General features: G+C 38.1%; 1 protein-coding gene across 2 annotated transcripts in view; it reads left to right on the top strand.

The window, feature by feature from the left end:
* The window catches only part of LOC140731268 (nucleus accumbens-associated protein 2-like), a 73365-nt gene that overhangs the window by 30069 nt on the left and 24211 nt on the right, over positions 1-19085 (top strand). The window contains exon 2 of one of the 2 annotated variants that reach the window (XM_073052852.1): positions 6587-6669. The exons of the other annotated variant lie outside the window; for it this stretch is intronic. The gene's annotated coding sequence lies outside the window, so the exon portion shown is untranslated. The remainder of the gene's footprint in view (positions 1-6586; positions 6670-19085) is intronic. 2 annotated transcript variants of the gene reach the window in all.

Raw genomic sequence — 19085 nt, 5'->3', positions numbered from 1 at the left:
GCATTGGGGAGTATTGACCTCTTCATCCTGTCTGAGGAGCATTGCATCGATAGTAACCTGTCGCTGAAACTGCTTCTCTGTCTCTGGATGGTGCTATGTAGAGGATGTTCAGAGTTATCCATAATTGACCGTAGCCTACTCAGCGCCCTTCGCTCAGCTACCGATGTTAAACTCTCCAGTACTTTGCCCACGACAGAGCCCGCCTTCCTTACCAGCTTATTAAGACGTGAGGCGTCCCTCTTCTTAATGCTTCCTCCCCAACACGCCACCACAAAGAAGAGGGCGCTCTCCACAACTGACCTATAGAACATCTTCAGCATCTCACTACAGACATTGAATGACGCCAACCTTCTAAGGAAGTACAGTCGACTCTGTGCCTTCCTGCACAAGGCATCTGTGTTGGCAGTCCAGTCTAGCTTCTCGTCTAACTGTACTCCCAGATACTTGTAGGTCTTAACCTGCTCCACACATTCTCCATTAATGATCACTGGCTCCATATGAGGCCTAGATCTCCTAAAGTCCACCACCATCTCCTTGGTCTTGGTGATATTGAGACGCAGGTAGTTTGAGTTGCACCATATCACAAAGTCCTGTATCAGTTTCCTATACTCCTCCTCCTGTCCATTCCTGACACACCCCACTATGGCCGTAGGATGCTGTAGGATGCAGTGCATCAATGAGAAAGTTGTAAGTGAAGAGGGTGTGACTGGAAATGGCTGATTCCATCCCAACCAGTGTGACTTTCTTTCCATCTTTAACTAATTTGCCAGGTTTAAGGAACTGTGGGAGGCAGGCAAGTGGAACCAGGTGAGGAGGGGTTGGTGGTCTGGTGGAGTTAGAGATGACGGTTATTGAGTGATAAGTGGAGACACAAGAGTCTGACAATGATGAAATTTCATAAGGAAGGTGGGTAATAAGTGAAAACAGAAGGAAGATATGATAGTCAGATGGAATAAATGGAGGAGGAAAATGAAACTGGGTAATGGATGGGTTGGAAGTGGGGGGGAAATGTGTTTTTGGAAAAAGGTGGATGTGAGAGCGTTAGTGTATCATATATTAGGGGCACCAGGAAGTGTTCATTACTTTACAAATTGCCCGTTCACTGGCTAGGTACCTCTAAACGCACAAAACTGGAGTGAAAGCAACACAGCTGTGATCTCCTGGGCTTTGACACTAAATTCCCAGTGTACAGGACTTACCAAAAATACCTTTGGTATGAACATTTTATTTTGCCAGCTTTTGCTGAAGGGAAGTTGTTTTTGAAATGTGTTCTGTTGCTGTGAGTGATGTTCATACGTATCAAATGTAACCATAGTACTTTTTATCAGGGTAATAATTTTTCTCAACCCAAGTGACAGCCGTTGGCTGTTAGGTGCATTAGCTTTAAATGTTCATCAAACTTCTGGCCAATTTTCTAATATTTCCAACTGATAAATTGAATTGAGGCGGTAATTTGTATACTGGACTCTGCTGCAGTGGATTCATTATTTGTAAATAGACTGGATTGCATTTGAAGTTTAATTTTTGAATGCCTTATCGAATCATTAACTTTAATAAAGTAATGGAGTTTAGCTGCCTTGAATTTTTTTTAAGACTGCACAGTTGATTTGATCATTTGATTGAATTTACAGATTTGTGTTCTTTGTCTTTCAAGTTCACTTCCGTCCATTCTGGCAAATCCCTAGTATTGATGACAAGTGTAATTTTTTTTCCAAAGAACTTTGTACTGTTTCTTCCCACCCTTCTAGCATCCCTAACATTGAGCATGATTTGTCTCCTCTTTCCCATCCCTACTTTTATCTGTAAGTAATTTCTCTATTTCCCTCAAGTGTACTTGCATTCTCTAAATCAGAGTACTTTATGGACTCTATTTAGGACTTCTGGATACAGTTCCTGAATCGTGTGCGTGTGTCCCTGTCTCTGTCTATTATATAGTTGTATATTCATTCCATCTCATGATTGCCTATCTGGGCCAATTCTCCTGACTGAGAAGCTGAAACAAAAACGAAGGCCTGAACGTTTCCATGCTGAAATCCTAAAACTCCAGTATTAAGCATTTAGAGCACCAATTGATAACCTCATGATCCACATCTGAGAAGAGGTGGGTATTCCTGGTGACTTAAGAGATCCTATAATGAAGATTTAATTCAAGACAGGAGGCAGGTCTGCCTACAATGGCTATAGAGAGATTTCCCTGCTTTCCAGAAGGAAAGTGATTTTTTTCAAATTCTTATTGGCTTGGTGATCTTCACAATGCAACAATTCCGAGATGCATGCTGGCAGCATTTGAATCCAGTGTCTTGACCTGAATCATTGAGGGTCTATTTCCCTCCTTAGATGCATCTGACCCAATGAGTTCTCCCAGCTTTTTGTGTTGTTCACATGTCAATTTTGGAATACAAAATTGTATAATACTGTGGCTGCAGTCTCACTAAGACCCTGTAAAATTACAGTAGGACCTCTTTACTTGAGACCTCCTACAATGAAAACCAACATGCTGCACATACATACTGGCTTTGCTGTTTATGTACAAAATCGCCAAGGGCCCTATTGAACATCAACATTTCTAATCTTGTCATTTTTAAGAACTTTTCCCTCCTTTGGTGCACAAAAGTGGGCACATTTTCCCACACTGTGCTATATGTTTGATGTTCTGTTGATTTGGGTAGCCCATGTCCATTTGAAGACTTTGCATACATGAGGAAATCTGCAGATGCTGGAAATTCAAACAACAACACACACAAAATGCTGGTGGAACACAGCAGGTCAGGCAGCATCTATAGGGAGAAGCGCTGTTGACGTTTCGGGCCGAGACCCTTCGTCAGGACTAACCGAAAGGAAAGATAGTAAGAGATTTGAAAGTAGTGGGGGGAGGGGGAAATGCGAAATGATAGGAGAAGACCGAAGGGGGTGGGATGAAGCTAAGAGCTGGAATGGTGATTGGCGAAAGTGATACAGAGCTGGAGAAGGGAAAGGATCATGGGACGGGAGGCCTCAGGAGAAGGAAGAGGGGGGGAGCACCAGAGGGAGATGGAGAACAGGCAAGCAACTAAATATGTCAGGGATGGGGTAAGAAGGGGAGGAGGGACATTAACGGAAGTTAGAGAAGTCAATAGGCTACCCAGCCGGTATATAAGGTGTTGTTCCTCCAACCTGAGTTTGGATTCATTTTGACAGTAGAGGAGGCTATGGATAGACATATCAGAATGGGAATGGGATGTGGAATTAAAATGTGTGGCCACTGGGAGATCCTGCTTTTTCTGGCGGACCGAGCGTAGGTGTTCAGCGAAACGGTCTCCCAGTCTGCGTCGGGTCTCACCAATATATTTAAAGGCCACACCGGGAGCACCGGACGCAGTATACCACACCAGCCAACTCACAGGTGAAGTGTCGCCTCACCTGGAAGGACTGTCTGGGGCCCTGAATGGTGGTGAGGGAGGAAATGTAAGGGCAGGTGTAGTACTTGTTCCGTTTACAAGGATAAGTGCCAGGAGGGAGATCGGTGGGAAAGGATGGGGGGGACGAGTGGACAAGGGAGTCGCGTAGGGAGCGATCCCTGCGAAAAGCAGAAAGGGGGGGGAGAGAAAAATGTGTTTGGTAGTGGGATCCTGTTGGAGGTGGTGAAAGTTACGGAGAATTATACGTTGGACCTGGAGGCTGGTAGGGTGGTAGGTAAGGACAAGGGGAACCCTATCCCGAGTGGGGTGGCTTGTGGATGGGGTGAGGGCAGATGTGCATTCTTTGCATTCTCCTTTATTCTGTGAATCCCACCTAATTTGGTATTTTCAGCAAATTTGAAAATATGCCATTTAATCCAGATTTACTGAGTCTTTTTAGCAAATCACTGCAGATGGGGCATCACAACAGCTGCAACCTGTCAATGAGAATAATTTTCATTTATTCCAATTTTGTCCGCTGTTAATAAGCCAACTCTCAATCTATTGGTATATTACCCCAGTTCTGTGTGCTGTAACTTGGTCAAGCAACCTAATGTGGGACCTTGAACGAAATCCTCCTGAAAATCTAAGTACATCATATGCATTGGTTTCACACTCCCTACCAATCGCGTACTCCAATAGATTAATGAAATAAGATTTCCCTTTTATAATTCTATGCTGAGTTTGGTCACTCTATTGTTATCATATCCTTCATTAGTGAATCTAGCTTTTTCTCTGTTACTGTTATCAACCCATTAATTCCTTGCCTTTCCCTTCCTTCAGAACGTGTGAAATTTTGAAAGATGACAAATGTTTGCACTACCTTTTTTTGCCTGTCTTTCAAAATTCTGGAATGCCTATTAAGGAACCTTCTGCTGTGTTTGAGAATAATTCAGATAAAAGAAACTAGAATCCTTTTACAGCCTTGCCCAACAATAAAGTTTTATTGAAGACTTTTTCATCAAGATTCTATATATTTGTGTTACTGGAGGAAAAATGTATGAATTAAAGTATAATCTTAATGGAATTTAGCTTTAGCTTTGAAACTTGGAAAGAAAAGAATGCATTATTAACTGTGCTCATAATGGGCATGTACTCTGTAAAAACTACTGTTAGTATGTGCCCTTCACCTGACATTAGTTTGAAAGAGTTCCATATAACATGCCTGGTGAAATCTAGCATTAGACCAGATTATGTCATAGCTTCCGTAGTTCAGCATGATTTAAAAATAAGTTAAATGCAGCATTGCTTTAGATTGGAGCATTCAAATCAATTATCTGTTAAACTGCTCAATTTACTGTCATTGGAAAATCAAAGTTACATTTATTATCGTATACACAAGTACATTGAAAAGCTTACAGTGGTATCGCTGGCATGTAGCATCATTTAAGCAGCATTCACAAGAAAAACATGCATTAAACATTGTACACAATTTTCACAAGAGCAGAATTGGAACAGAAATAGACCATCAGTGTTGCTAACCTGTAGTGTTCAGAGTTTTGCTAGTTGGGTCAAGAACTGAATGGTTAAAGGGAAGTAGATGTTCTTGAACCTGTTGATGGGGTCTTCAGGCTTCTGTATCTTCTGGTTGATGATAGTTGTGAACAGATGGCATGTCCCAGATGGTGGGAATCTTTGGATATTGTCTTGAGACTGAACTTCATGTGGATACCAACAATGGTGTGGTGTTTGGCAGAGTGCACTACTTTCTGCAGTTTTTTGAGTTGCTGTTCCACGTTTTAATGTTGTACTTTGAAATTGACAGTTTTTGATGTGTAATGGTTTATATGAGCAATGGATTATGAAATATCATTTAGTGAAATTTATTCTGTATAAATCATCAAGCAGAAGTAGGTATCTGCTGGTGGTGCTGAGTTTAAATAAGGGCTCTGCCATAAACCCACCAAGTAGTATTCTCAAAATAGTTCTGTTTAGGATCTGCTCAGGATATGGAACTTGTTGTGACCACCTTTTATCAATGGGATCTGTTTCAATTGGATGCTTTTATGACACTGCTCAGGCATCACTAGGTGCAGTTAGATGAAAATCATCTCCTTTTAGTTCTTTTAAAAGTTACCCTTTCTCTTATCCCTGTGTATTTTTACTGAGTTACACAAGTCTTTAGAGTGGAACTTAAAAGTTGTTGAGCTATGATTTAAATTGTGGTTGTTATGGACCAATTCAGCTTTCATTGTCAGGATACATCCAACAATCTAGGTTGGATTAAGACAGAATTATCAAATTGTAAGCATGTGGCCACTGAACATGGCACAAATTTTAACTACATTTGGGGTTGCATTGTAGCACTTCTGATCACTGTTTAGCACTTGAGTGTTAAAAATATTTTTTGACAGCCAGTGAAGTTAGTTTCTCTCCCCCCCCCCCCCCCCGCCCCCCATTGAATTGGGACTTTCCCTTGTAAGAAATACAGAGCACTAAAAAAAAGAGGATTATTCAGCTTGATTTCATCCTTGTCTTAAAAACACCCAAATGTGATGATGTGCTGAGCAAATGGAAATATGCCTGTTAAATATCCTGCACATAATTAACAGTCTTTGTGCTTCATGAATGACTCTCATTTTTCTTTTATGAATCAACAAGAATTACAGTACATCTCTTGATGTTGCAATGAATGTCAGAGGAAATTCTGGTTTTGTGGTTGAATGTGTTACCATGTGTGTTGCATTTGATTTGCAGAATGGTTGAATATGGAAACTTTTTTCCCTCTTTGCACTATTGGGTTTCCTAGTACAAACAAGTGGTTTAGTTAAACCTCATTGATGCCTTGAAGCAGACACATTTTAGCCCTTGTTAACGAGTGTGAGTGTCTTCAGATTTCTGAGGCAGCTCCATGACTGGAACATTGATTAAGGTGTGATGCTTTAATTGACAAATAGATTTTAAAGTATTATGGTAACTTGATATTACTGGAGTAGCTTAGTTAATTTTCCTCCGTATTGAAGTGTTTTGCAAGAGTTCTATCAAAATCATTGCCGAAACCACAGGTACACAATGCCTGAGCTTGTCTTCATCGCCCTGGTTAGCTGTAACATTATAATCTAAAATGAAGCATTACTTATCAAAGTCCTTTTGTGTCTAGCTGCTTTGTTTGCTTCCTGCTCCGACAATGGTTTACTTTATTTTTTTAGTGATCTTCCCGTGTGAGCTAGGAAAATATTAATTTCAAGTTGACAAGGATACTGCTATTGACAGAAGACGACTGAATTAGCTGGTAAGGTGTGGGGTGAGGGGAGAGGGGGAGAAACTGTGCTATGTGAAGTTGCACATTGCTGAGCCAGTCCGATTGGAGCACAGTCTTCACTAAAGGAAGCCCAGTAATGATCAAAATGACAGCTAATCCTGTTGTCATCCTGTGATTTTTCATGCCAGATTTGTCTGTGGTGGTGCAAATTCAGCATGAAAATGGCTGAATTGCATTCTAGCTCAGCTGCACATCTTTTAAAAAGACCCACTGAATAGGCACTTGCATTAGTGGAGCATTGAGTATAGAGTCGAAAGGAATCATCCATTGACAAAAATCAGTTTGGGCTGTGATGGACCATAATGTTGCTGCTTTAAGAATATATCTAGTCTTTCCTCTGAGTAAAGCTTATTATATCTTATTTGGGTATGCAATCTTGCCATTCCAAAGTCTTTTGAAAATTCAAATTTATAGTACTTAAGCTACCTCAATGTCCTTGTTAATGTGCTTTTTGGTATGGTGACCATTTCAGGTAAGTACAATAGCTACGAATTGAGAATTAGTGGAATACCTACAGAAAAAAACTTGAACTGTTTAATGGATTTTGGTGATCTTGATATTTTTATTAGTGGATTTTTTTTTTTGTAGATCTACCTGAACATACTTTAAAAATGAAGTAGAATTCAGCTTTTTAAGCATTTATCTTGGTGGGCACCTTTCTTGAATACACCAGACTTAGAGTTGGTATTCAAACTAGTTCATTATTTTACACAAGATAGTTGTAGCAAAAGAAAAGAGGACTGAATGCTGATATGTTGTACTAGTAAAACTCCATTGTAGTGTAAAACATTAAGAATGAATTTTGAGCTTTTTGCTTTATGGCATATACTTTTCCCAGAAATGCCTCCAGCTCCTGAATGATTGAATAAGGCACCATCATATAATTTTATTTCATTTGTAGATGCTTTCATTTCATGTAGATCATACTTGGCTGAAGTTTCTGCTTACCCACAATTACTGATCCAGATCAAGTTGTGGCAAAATGGTGCTGGTATTTTTGACTCTCACACCTCCCTCCCCATTTCTATGCTCATTTATTTTCATATTGACAGGTATAAATTCAAGTACACTGTGCAACAAGTAGACAGTGTATTATTACATTTGAGTTTTTTTAAACTTCTGTACATGGTACATGATACAGCAGTACATGTAGCCGAAATGAGTTTATTGTCAAAAGCATTTTAAATGATGTCAAGTTCACCATCTTCATGTAATGCAATTTTAATATAGGATCCTTGTAGGAGGCTTTTAAAAGTGAGATGAGGAAAATTCAAGACCAACATGTTCCTGGCGTTGTGAAGTGTAAGGCTGGCTGGATTAGGGAACCCTAGTTCATGAGGGATATTGAGGCTATGGAGAAAAAAAAATTCAGATATACTAGTATGTTAGATATATGCAGCTGGGATTGGCAAATCCCTTGGGTAAAAGGGTTCTAGGACTACAGGAGGGAAATGGAGTGGATAAAATGAGGACAGGATAGCTTTGGCAGATAAGGTAAAGGAGAATCCCAAGAGATTCTGTAAGTGTATTAATAGCAAAATCCTGACTAAGGAGAGATCAGTATGAAGCTGCAAGTGCAGGGTGATGTTTAAAATGTCTGTTTACTGTGGAGAATGTCATAGAACCTTGGGTATTCAGGGAGGGGAATAGTGATCAGCTTTTTGTCCAGTGTGGGTAGTAGTACATTTCAAAATTTGCCTTGAATATTTATTGAGATACCTCAGAAAATCAGCAAAACATGAAAGCTATTCCTCAGCCAGCCCTTGCTCCTTTACTCTCACTGCTGTCAGCTACCAAGAATCTGCCAAATTGCCAAAATCTTAATGAAAATCTTGCTTATATCATCTTCCACAACCCATTCTGCATTATTGGCCAATAGTGTTAACTATCTCCTTTACCATCCCTCACAGAACTACCACAGGATGTTCAAAAAGTTTAAAGTAAATGTGTTATCATAATACGTATATGTCACCATATTTTACCCAAAGTTTCATTTTCTTGCAGGCATTCTCAGAACAAAGAACTTTGCTGTTTTTGAAGTCAGTAATTGCCTTCAAAAAGACCAAAACATACAAAGGAGGATTAAAAATTGAAATGTTTTGTGATTGGATGGTGCAGCAGCTTTAACAAATGTTTGTACTGAGTATATAAGACGGGTTCTCAACCTGGGGTCCACAGACCCCTCGACTCATGGTAGGGGTACATGGCATTAAAAAAAGGTTGGGATCCCCCTGATACCAGGAAATAATAGAGCAGTTGACCAGAGGTTTCAGAATCAGGTTTATTATCACTGGCATGTGACGTGAAATTTGTTAACTTAGCAGCAGCAGTTCAATGCAATACATAATATAGAAGAGAAAAAATACATAAAATAATAATAAACAAATCAATTACAGTATACATACATTTATCAATTAAAAATGAAGAAACAGAAATAGTATATATTTTTTAAAAAGTGAAGTAGTGTCCAAGGGTTCAATGTCCATTTAGGAATCTGATAGCAGATGGGAAGAAGCTGTTCCTGAATCGCTGAGTGTGTGCTTTCAGGCTTCTGTACCTCCTACCTGATGGTAACAGTGAAAAAAGGGCATGCCCTGGGTGCTGGAGGTCCTTAATAATGGACGCTGCCTTTCTGAGACACCGCTTCCTGAAGATGTCCTGGATACTTTGCAGTCTAGTACCCAAGATGGAGCTGACTAGATTTACAACCCTTTGCAGCTTTTTTTGGGTCTGTGCGGTAGCCTCCCCATACCAGACAGTAATGCACTCTATCAGAATGCTCTCCACGGTACATCTATAGAAATTTTTGAGTTTCCTCAACTTTCTGCAGGGAATGAAAATATTATATTCCATTACTTTAGATCAATATCTTCAACATCCCATTAATGAAAAAGTTATCCATTTAGTAATATATAATTTAGGTTGCTCTTCTAAAGCTATCTTTTAATATTGAACTTGATGTTAAATTCCATGCCTTCTGTTTTCTGTACTTCATGTGATTTGGAATAGTTTCAGTAAAGTGCCCTGTGAACTGCTCACTTGGGTAGTTGGAAGCTAATTTAACATCATAAAGACTGCTCTTGCTGGTTTTAGATTATGAAATATTATTGTTCAACTGGTGGAAATTGTTGTTCATTCACAGATTCAATAGAATTTGCCTGTACCCAAGTACAATTTTTGATGTTACGTACCCAGAGCTCAGATGTGTCAATTCATCACCCTCCCCCAGTTACTTTATGGAACTCAAAGTTCTAATTATATATGCTACTAGATAGGATAACTATTATGAATTATTTGAAGAATTTAAGCTCACTAAATGTATATCATTTACTAAATCCTGATTGTAAGTTTCTGCCTGACTATAAATTTCTGTGTGAGTGTAATATAATTTGGACAACTGGTAAACTCATAAATGTCTTAATACAGCATAATGAAGTATTTTTAGGCTGCTTTGTATTCTTATTGTTAATTACAACTTAACCTTAGTTCAGAGAGCTCGTTCCCAGCATTGCTGACCACTGCATAGTTTGAGAAAAGAAAAGGCATTGAAGGGGAAATGTTTTTTTGCAACATGTCTTGAGTAGTAATTGTGCAAATTGGCAGATAAAAACGATCTGCAATGGAGCACAAAGGGGGAAATGTGTACATGGCACATGTCCCAGCCAAGCTCTGTTTTCACAACATTCAATGCAGGATAAATGGGTACTCTGTCCTGATGTTCTCATGTCCAGTAATGCTGACTCAGGCTGATTTGCTTATAAAATACCAGGCTGTGTTGCCATAAATGGTAATGAAGCAATGAAAGTGACAGAATCTGATTCACTGATACTAGTTGCTCATTGACTCATTTTAAAGCTAAGTTTAAGAAATCAGTCTCCCGAGTAATACAAGATGTACTGTATTAAGTTGAGGAAGCATTGATTTTTTTTTAAACTGATGAACTAGTGATTTTTTTTCACTGGTCTATGCCACATGATTGGATTGAATACGTTAATAGGTTGGAGAGTTTTCAAAAATGTAAAACAATGAGCAAGGGAAGGTGTATGAACAACTTGTTCATTGGTTTTTAAAGTTGACTGAGAGTTGGCTTTAGTTGCTATAATATGTATGATGTATTATAATAATTTTCCCATCTGGAAATATGATTAATATAACGATGAAAAATTAAACATACAATAGATATGATTTCCAGTCCTCCTCAAAATTGTACAAAGTCATTCAATCCATTGTTTAGCAGGACTTTTGCATAATATGGGCAGAAATCATGAAAAAATTAGACCAAAATAATCACTGATGCTTCAAATCTGTTTCTTTCCAGGCTACACATGAATTTGAAGCCTTACATATGGCTTTATTTCCATTTATTGATTCATTATATTGATAAGTAGCATGGGTTTCCACCTAACTTTTTAAAAAAAAACTAATATAGAGCTGCTTTACTATTAAGATTAGATTGCCTACTTGCTCTAAATCAGTTTATTTAAAAGTAAAGCTAAACTGATCTCTGTATTGCAGAACAGTTGTGCAACATCTAACAAACAATTATAATAGCTAATCACTTTCATCAGTTTTGGACATGGAAAGCAGGGGGTCATAGGTAATTAGGAAAATCAAAATTTAATTTTGAGTACTGAAAGGAAAAATTACTACATTCAACTAAATTTTTTTGAAGGGTAATGTATCCTCCAAGGATTCTTGCTGTGGGCTGTTGCTTCAGTTTCAACACTTACTTTGAAGTTTGGATGCCAAAAGCATGTAATCTATGCCTTATTTACTGAAGGTTTTGTGATCTAATGTAGTGCTGGTGAATTAACTTCAATTTGCAGTGTGTTTTTTGCCCCCTTTTAAAAATGAAGCGAAGGTGTTCATTTTCTCATTTCAGCCCTCTCTCTTTATGGTCATATAAACGAAACTCTTTCCATATCTACAGTTATTTAATCAAGAATTTAAAAAATTGCCCTTATATACAGCTAATGTTAAGTTTCCTGTATTAAATTAATTTTGAGAAATACAGTGTAACAGTGGTGGTTAATTTGAAAAGAATGCTGGTTTGAAATCTCCATCTTCAGAATCAGACACTGCCTTTGTAGATTTGGAGAACTAAAGAAACCTGCACTGTACATCAAGTAGAAGAAAACCTTTCTACACCACATAGCAGTTGGCTCCAGAGTATAGATTAATAGAAGTGGCTTCTTTGATCATTATTTTGGATAGAAGACCAGAATGCAATGTAATATGTGATTAAACAAATCGTAATGGAGACAAATCTATTTCTAACCTCCTGCAAAGTATTTGGCTGTTCACAAGATCATATCATGACTGCCAAGTATTAGAAGCCTCTCTCCATGAAGAAGATCAAAATACATTACGCCATATTTAAGTTTTTAATAAAATTTCAAAACTTTTAAATGTAGTGTAATGGCATGTTCCCAGAAGCAGCAGACTTTATAATGTAATCTCCTATCTTCAGATAACAAAACAGTCTTACTTGCCAGAGTTTAGAAAGCTACTCTTGGATACCTTGCTGGTGTCTGAAGTAGCTACTCTGATGCAACACCATAACATGGAAATGATGTTGTGTGGAAGAGGCATTTTTGGATGAAGCATTACTGCACTATTATTTCTATTTTCCCCATGAGCCTTTCTGTGTAATAATTTTTGAAAATACTTTTCATTAGTGCTTGATACTAGGTTAATGCCATCTGAACTACATTCAACAAACCAGAAGTTGTTCTGTAAATAATTCTCCAGTGCATGTCATGTTGTTCAGTAAATATAGTAGAATCATTAAATGTTAATAGTTCAGGAGCAATTTATTCAATATAGTGGATTCCAGTTAATTGATCCCTCAGTTAATTGGGGCAGCTGCTTATTTGGGCCAACTTTTCAAGAACAGATACTAATCAAGAAAATAGCTGGATTCCCTTAGTTTACTTGGGATGAAATACTAAATTGTGGCAGTTTCTAACTAGCATCAGTCGCATGCACTTGCGTGACACTATGCAGTGCTCAGAGTGAACAGTTTTTAAATAGCGTCAGTTGTGCATGTTTGCATTCAAAAAGCACTTTTTTTGTCACTGATAGTTGCTGAGAAATGAGCAGTATGATAATTCTGAACTGTTTTGCTCATAGCGTTTTCATGCATTCAGGCATAGAGATACCAGAAAAAGCTGGAGGTGAAAATGAAACTATTTCACTACTAAAAGTTGGGAACCAAGAAGAATTCGAAGGTATTAACAATCATTGTGAAAATCAAGATTTGGAGGATATAGTCATTGAAAGGGTCAGTCAAAAGAAGATGGCAGCAATTCCCTCCGATAACTATTAAGAACTAATAGTTTTATAATACTCTAATATTGATAGTGTTCTTATTTGTTCTATTTCTTATTTAAATACATAGTTTATTACTCAGTGAAGTGGTAGTTTCTCTTTTTTGTGCCTTTATGTTTTAAGTTTCCATGAAACTTTGGCTAATTGGGTCAAAATGTACTGGTCCTGATATGTCCCAATTAACCAGAATCCACTGTATTCCAAATTGGTACAACCATCCAGTCTAGCCACACTCTTTAGTACATTTGTCCATTTCAAACTAGGGTGGCCTACTTTCTAGGAAGCAGTTTTTGCTTGGCTATTTGTTTAAAGAAGAGTTCCTACTTCTAATTGTACTCTTGTGTAAAATTCTCTTTCACTTTTATTAAATCTTTTTGCTCTATTAATATGCCTTTCCAACTGACAGAATCCATCATTATTTATTGCTCTTCATCCTTTTTCTTAAACTTCTCTATCTCATCCCTCAACATTTTATTCTCTACTGAAAAACATCTTTAACTTCTAAGGTCTCTCTTTGACCTTTTATGCTTTAAGTTTCCATTGAGCTTGTACCATTTTGCAGTGGGTCACACAATATTTCCTATTTGTGTTCTTGCTAAAACTATATACCATTTCAAGATTGTCCTGATTTTTATATTCAGTGTTCCTATTTATAAAATCTAAGCCATACAAAATGGCAATTTATATTTTCTTCGACTGTCTCCGATAAACTTCCAAAAGGGGATTCCTTGAAGGTGATATCCCTCACCAAAGACCCTCTCCACCCAGAACATACCTTCTTATTACGGTACTACCATTGAGGAGGTGGTACAGGAACCTGAACGCCTACACTTAATGATTCAGAAACAACTTTTTCCCTTCCACCAACAGATTTTTGAAAAGTCCAAGAATGCTATCTCATTTATTCACCTTTTTAGCACTATTTATCTATTGGTGTTTATATCTTTTGTCTTTACACTGTACTGTTCCCACAGCACAAACTTTGTCATTTAACTAACTGGTAATATAATTCTGATCTGCACACAAAGTGTGCATTCAATTTAAAATCTTTCTTTGGATAATTTAGGAAGTATCAGACAAATTTCAAGTTCTCACATTTTTCACTAATCATACATATAGAAACATAGAAACCTGTAACACTATACAGGCCATTTGGCCCACAAAGTTGTGCTGAAAATGTCCTTGCCTTAGAACTACCGAGGCTTACCCATAGCCCTCTGAGGCATTATTGGATCTGAGTTAGAGACATGAGCTTTCATTTATGGCTGATTTATTAACCCACTCAACCCCATTCCCTTTTCCTTATAACCTTTGATGCCCTTACTAATCAAGAACCCATCAAACTCTGCTTTAAATATATTCAGTGTCTTAGCCTGTACAGCTGTCTGTGACAATGAATCCTCAGCATTGCCACCCTCTGGCTAAAGAAATTCCTAATCTGTTTTAAAGGGAAGTCCTTGTATTCTGAGACTGTACCCTCTGTAGGTGGTTTTCTCATGGCATAAGAAGATATTCAGCTTATCAGGACTGTGCCCGCTCTCAAAACAGCCCCATTTATCCCACCCTCAATTTTTAATTATTTGCCATCAACTCTACCCTGAAATTTTCCTGCCATCTACCTACTTAGAGGCAAATCTCAGAAGCCAATTAAGCTAACAGTTAACATCTTAGATCTGAGAGGAAACTGGACAAGCTTGGGACAACTTGCGCAATCATCTGAAAGAAATGAAAACTACATGCAGCATGGAATTGGGATCAAATCTGGGTCACTGGAGTTGCAAGGCAACTTCACTAGCTGTTCAAACATGAGAAAATCTGCAGATGCTGGAAATCTTGTGTGTGTTCACTAACTTGATCTATTTGCTGTCGGATATTCTGTCTCTGCAATTATCCTAACCGTGAAAGTTGCTGTTTAAATGCAGAAAGCAAAATGCTGGAAATACTCTGCTTTTCGTGAGGTGAGAAATTGTCATTTTGGGTCATAATTAGAATAAGAGAAATGAGGGGCATGGATAAGTGTTTTAAATTGCTAGCAAAAGTGGAAAGAACAAAGGAAATGACTGTGATTGGATAGAGATCAAGTTTGCCCCATACCTTTAGCACAATCCAGTTGATTAGTGAAAGCAAAGAAAGAATTAAAGTAATAACCAAGAATATGCTGGAAATGAGAGGCAGGGCACTGCAGTTGCTGGAAATGCTCAGCAGATCTGGCAGCATCTGCAGTGAGTACACGACCAACTTTAGTCAAACAGTAAAGGCTAGTTATCTGAAATAGTTACACACACAAAATACTGAGGAATAGTTGCAGAAAGTTGTAAAATTATTCAGCCCCACCATGGGCATTAGCCTCCGTCATACTCAAAGTGTCTTCAAGGAGTAGTGCCTCAAAAAGGTGACGCCCATAACCAAGGTCCTCCACCATCGAGGTACTGCTGCCACACATTTAACAAATTTTACAATAATATGCTGTGTAACCTGATTCTGAATTCATTGTTAACCTCTTATCTTTAATATGAATGAATGGAAGAGGGTATTTGGCTATAAAGTGTTGGAGCCCAAAAATGCAAGAAAGGCAGTGGTATGGAGTATCAGTGACAGGTGATTGACACCCCTTGCAAACTGAACAGAGGTACTCTGCAAAACAGACAGTCTGCTTTATTTTTTATAAAGAAAAGACCACATGATCACATGCAATATACTAGATTAAAAATGGTGCAATCACTGACCTAATCCAATCTGAATTTGAAATTACTTCCATATTTGACTTGACCTGGCGGATTTTGTAAAGTAGAGAAATAACTTGCAATGCTGTACCAATGTTGGTCTGATAAGACTGAGTCAGGCCAGCAAGACCCAAGCTGGCCCAATCCCTAAATGTTATTGTAAAAAGTACCTAGGGTTTAGAACAAAGAAAAAAAAATTAGAAAAATAGAGGGCTATGGGTAAACCTAGTAACTTCTAAGGTAGGGACATGGTTAGCACAACTTTGTAGGCTGAAGGGCCTCTATTGTGCTGTAGGTTTTCTATGTTTCTGTGTTATGGCAGAGTGTATACTCAGAGTTGTAAAATTAGTCATCTCCATCTTGGGTACTAGCCTCAAGTAGTATCCAAGACATCTTCAAGGAACAGTACCTCAGAAAGGCGGTGTCCATTATTAAGGACCCCCATCACCCAGGGCATGCCTCTTCCCAATGTTACCATTAGGAAGGAGGTACAGAAGCTTGAAGGCCCATATTCAAAAGTTTATGAACAACTTCTTCCCCTCTGCCATATGGTTCATAAGTGGACATTGAACCTGTGAACTCTATCTCACTATTTTTAATGTATTATTTCTGTTTTGCACTATTTTGATCTATTTAATATACATGTATTTACTTCAATTGATTTACTTATTTTTCTTTCTATATATTATGTATTGCACTGTACTGCGGCTGCTATGTTAACAAATTTCACAACCTGCTGTTAATAATAAACCTGATTCTGTTTCTGATTCAGCCCAAACCAAGCAATCATTGTCAAGTCTTAATAAGCTAGCCAGGTTCTATCTGTGTAGGCCATTGGATTTGCACTGCATTGTTTTTATTTTATCGTTTGTGGCGACCCACTTCCTAGCGCACTTGAACTGGCTCACAAATAGCCAGCGCGCCGGCACAAAGGCCAGGTCTGCTTCACCAACAAAGGGAAAAGCCTACGGGGGTTTGTGAGTACGTGCCCCTTACAGCATCCGTTCCCGGGGAGGGCGGGATGAGGGAGGCTTTAAAGCAAGGCTGTGAAGTTCGAATAAAATCTTCTTTAATTGCAGTTTACCGACTCCGTGTCGTTATTTTAGCGCTGCGTGTAGCAAACCGCTACAAGTTGTTTGTTTCTTCTTCCAGTAATGTACTGTGTATTAGAATCAACACTGACGTGTTGTGAAATTTGTTGTTTTGTGGCAGCGATAGAGTGCAAGACATAAAAAAAAGTTTACTAAGTTTCAAAAAAATAGTGCCAAACAGTGGTGAGGTATGTTGAGAAATCTGATGGCTGAGGGGAGGAAGCTGTTCCTAACAGAGTGTGGGTCTTCAGGCTCCTGTACCTGGTGGTAATGAAAGAGACATGCCCCAGGTGGTGTGGGTCTGCAGTGATGGATGCCACATTTTGAAGAGGATCTCCATGGTAGGCACGTCAGTGCTTGTGATGGAGCCGGCTGAGTCTAGCACCCTCTGCAGCTATTGGAGTATAAAGTTGCATTGTTTGCTGTGTAACCAAAACTATGTAGTCAGTTTTGTATTTGCTATTTGCTATGTATGTATCCAATTTAGTAGGAGAATGAAATCTCTGTATTGTCTTTGTACTATTGAACACATCAATGTCTTGAGAATGTAGCTAACTTATACTTACTATGTATCCAGCTTATCAGCCAGAATGAAATCTCTGTATTGTCTCTGTACTGTTGAACACATCAGTAACTTAAGAATGTAGCCAAATAAGAAGATAATGGTGTGTTAATGAGAGGCTAGCTAAGAGATAACTGTGGCCAGGGATGAGGTAACACGTGGTCCAAAAAGTAGATTAGAACATGATTAAGTTAATGGTAGAAACAATAGTGGGAAGTCGGGGAGCCGATGTACTGGTGATACGCAACTGTAGACCAATTGGATATGCTAATGCAACTAAACCAGGAGATTGCTATAAAAAATGCTATGCACAAGGATCGGTGGGCAATCAGCGACTAGCTCACTGACTTTCTCAGCTTTGATTTGCAAATTAAAGTTTAACACTTCTTGAAGAATTTTCTGCGTCTCCTGGTCATTTGTGGGGCACAAGAAACCACGACAGCCTGTGCATTGGAACCTCCATACTAGGTGGTGATGCAGCCAGTCTGAATGTTTTCCATTGTACATTTGTAGAAATTTGCTAGTTTTTGTGACATACCAAATCGCTTCAAACTTCAAAATTAATTTGTGACTTAATCATAGTGAACTATTTCAGAATAATTCACTGTATTTAGTTTTATTGCATATCAATCTTGATTGTAATGAGATGATGTTGCTGATATCTGCCCTTTGGTCCATTTCAATTTAATGATGTGATGATACATGCAAATTTAAACAGTGTAATATGTTAAAGCCGTCTTTCTTCAAGAAAATTGAGAGGAAGTTCAATAGAACTTCCACAGTTATGCATTCTGATAAAGTGAATGCAGTGAAAATGTTTGTACTTCTTGGCACCAGCAAACAGTTTAACATAAATGACAAAAATAAGAAGAGTGATGATAATTTCAATAGTTAAAACCTATCTTGAATGTTTTTCAAAAGTATGCTGGAGCATATTAAAATTTTACTTGGGTATATACTTGGAAAACAGGGAGAAAGTGTGATTGGGTATCTTTACAAGAACTGCTGAGTTAAATTTCCTAATACTGTGAATCATTTGAGGTAAAGCTAACATAATCTTAAAATTCCTATACTGCCTTTTCAACAATAGCAATACAGTTTAAATTATTAATTAATGTTATTGTACTGCATAATTTGAATTATTGCTGCATTTCTTTGACAGCTTGTTGTCTGACAAGACACCTGACACCTGTAGACATGCATGTATTTAGATATTTAGCTAGGTCACCTACTGTCTGTTAATACCAAAAAAGTTCAGGAAGTAATCTTTGATTCATCTATAGATAAATTACTGAAATATTGTTGTAATTCTGTTAGCAGTTACATTTAATGCTATTAAAGATAAAAAGCCTGTTGGTCTAATACTTATCAATATATTAGAAAAAATTGTGAATGGTTCTGTTGACCATACTGTGGTACTGTGCCTATTGCCATCCATTGCAGTGAGTCATCAGACTACAGCTTGTACCAATGCAAAACTTCACATCCACAACAAGTTCACAGTGCTGTGATTAGAAGTCTCATTTCTAATCTGGTCAGCGTTTAGCTGCATCAGTCAAAAGGTTCATTCATTCAAGTGTACAGCCTGAATGTTAATAGCTATCCTGCTCATTTATATTCAGTGCACAGCAGTACAGGGTCTTGACTTGTATAGATTGAGCTGGCTAAGAAGGGACTTTA

This window comes from Hemitrygon akajei, chromosome 7, assembly GCF_048418815.1.
Source record: "Hemitrygon akajei chromosome 7, sHemAka1.3, whole genome shotgun sequence".
In the NCBI taxonomy this organism is placed as follows: domain Eukaryota; kingdom Metazoa; phylum Chordata; class Chondrichthyes; order Myliobatiformes; family Dasyatidae; genus Hemitrygon; species Hemitrygon akajei.
This window is presented reverse-complemented; position numbering and strand designations above follow the sequence as displayed.